We start from the raw sequence: 2,366 nt of genomic DNA on the forward strand, positions 1-2,366 counted from the left end.
TGTGTGTGTGTGTGTGTGTGTGTGTGTGTGTGTGTGTGTGTACATGTGTCTTCCAGACACAGCAGACAGCTGCACAAATGCACTCACAGTGCTGGTTGTGACTGTACACACAAAACCCATGCAAGCCTAAGCCAGACCAAATCCTAGTACAGAGAGGGGAACTGGGCATCCAACCCACCCCAAGCCATGAAGCCACTGGTAATTGTTATCCGCTGGGAGGAGGAGAGATGGTTGTCTCTAAGAGCACAGATCTTGGTAAGTCAGCCACACCCCAGTGGAAGATCATATTTGAAGAATATCTCGGGCAACACAAATTGGTCCTTATGGGTTGTCCTTTTTTTTTTTTAAGGACACAAAACTGAGTAGATAGCAAAGGATGGTGGAACAGGGGAATGACTGATCAAAACACACTGTATGAAACTCAAAAATCTCAAAGAACTAATAAAAATTTAATTAAAAAGTAGTGGCTAATTTGCCTAAATTTTCGTCATCATCATTATCATTGAAGTATAATAAACAAGATCCACGATAAAGCAGGGCTTGGGGGTTACAATGTGGTGTCAGAACAGAGAGAAAAGGGGCTGAGAATTCTCCCTGTGAAATGTTATAAACAACAAAAGAAGTAGGGTGAGTTACCTTTGTATGATCACAGTTACAGCAGAGGCAGAGCAGCAGTTTGACTTAACACCCTTACCAGAGGGAAGCCCCGGGGAGGATTCTCGCTCAAACTCTTCTGGGAAGAAAGTCCCCGAAAGAATGTCACACAGAGTTAAAGCTTGACCCGCAGTTTCCGTCCCAACTGCTGACTTCCTCAGTTTTAGAGTCTCCTTGTGGCAGACGTCACAGCGGATCACAAGGACTGTTGAATGTGCTTAAATAATTTGCTGTCTAGCAAAACGAACCACGGGGGACAGAGCTGTTTCCCTGTAGGAGGATGCCCTAGCTCAGAGCCTAGGGATCCTTCCAACCTGTGCACCAAATCCTGGTCATTATGTGCCTGACCCTTGCATAGGGAGCAAAGACTCTCTCACTTTGGGCTCCTGGAAAGGTTAGGTAGGCTGTCCTTTGAGTTCCAGTTCAGCCTGTGCAGAGACATAGCAGCCTTTGGGGCCCATGGCCAGCTTTTCTAAGCATCCTTTCTAAACTTCCATGAGCTCCTGACCCTTAGGATCTTAGGGGCCCATTATTTTCAGAAAATGAAATCTGGATTAAAATACATTCATTTGCACTTGGTTTCTCAGACCTTAGAGACCAGTCTCAGGACATTGCACTTTAGAGAAGGTTTTTCTCTTTTTCTCTGCTCGTCCTTTAAGTGGCAGAAGGGAGTTAAGACAGGATCTGTCTTCTCTAGAGATATCTGGCCTACAACCCTACAGCCTCCCTCTTCAGTTCCCATGCAGATGGGTTCCAGTTAAACTTCTACTTTTAGAGGCTGGCATGGTGGGGAAAATTTGCAACCAGGACCTGGAGGGTTGAGGTGGGAGGATTATGAGGTTTTGGCCAACTCGGGCTACATAGCAAGATCTTAGCCATAAAATAAAATAAAATAAAATAAAATAAAATAAAATAAAATAGGCACCTGCTGAGACAAAAGAAATTCTAGCATTTCCAAAAAACCAACCAAACTACAAGAAAAACAATCAAACAATAACAACATCACCAAAAACCTCTATAAATTGAGAAGCCATTTAAAATGTCCTCAGCTCGAGTAGCCGTGTTCGCATTGAATATGTAAAAATTTGGTGTATTTTAAGTTTTCACAAGAAGCTGATGGGAATGTATGCCCATATTCAGTTTAGTCCAATGGAAAGCCAACACAGCCAGTCTTCACATCTGAAAGGAATTGTTTCTCTGAACTAAGTCTTATGGCCACGTTTTGCAGTATAAATCGAAGTGGTATTTGCATATAAGATATACACAGCCTCCTCTAAACTTCAAATCATCCCAATATGCCTTTTGATAGTGAACGTGATGTAAAGACAATTGCTGCCCTGTTGTGTTGAGGGAATAAAGACACACAAAAAAAGTCTGGGTGTGTCCCGAACAGACAACTTTGTTTCCCTGCATCTTTTTTATCAGTAGGTGGTGGAATCTCTTGATGCCCACAGGTTAGAAGGCTAACTGTATGAGTCACATATGCTTGTGATTTTAAATTTGCTGGTAGCCACATTAAAAGTAAAAAGTAACAGATGAAATCAATTTTAGAAATATATTTTATTTACCCAACATAACATAAACATCGTCATTTGAACATACAGTGAATGTTAAAAAGTTATTAGTGAGCAGTTTCCAGTTTCTTTTTTTAAAGAAGATTTATTACTAGATTCTCTCTCTCTCTCTCTCTCTCTCTCTCTCTCTCTCTCTGT

At 41.6% G+C, this 2,366-nt stretch overlaps 1 long non-coding RNA gene across 2 annotated transcripts in view; it reads right to left on the bottom strand.

Moving 5' to 3' along the window:
- Positions 1 to 964, bottom strand: part of LOC115032940 — a 34,750-nt gene extending 33,786 nt beyond the window's left edge. Inside the window, exon 1 of one of the 2 annotated variants that reach the window (XR_003838593.1) lies at positions 695 to 964. This is a non-coding gene — a long non-coding RNA (uncharacterized LOC115032940). Of the gene's footprint in view, positions 1 to 636 lie in introns of both variants that reach the window. The other variant, XR_003838592.1, reaches the window with a different exon arrangement.
- Positions 965 to 2,366: the final 1,402 nt, after the last annotated feature.

This window comes from Mus caroli, chromosome 13 (assembly GCF_900094665.2).
Source record: "Mus caroli chromosome 13, CAROLI_EIJ_v1.1, whole genome shotgun sequence".
NCBI classification, from domain to species: domain Eukaryota; kingdom Metazoa; phylum Chordata; class Mammalia; order Rodentia; family Muridae; genus Mus; species Mus caroli.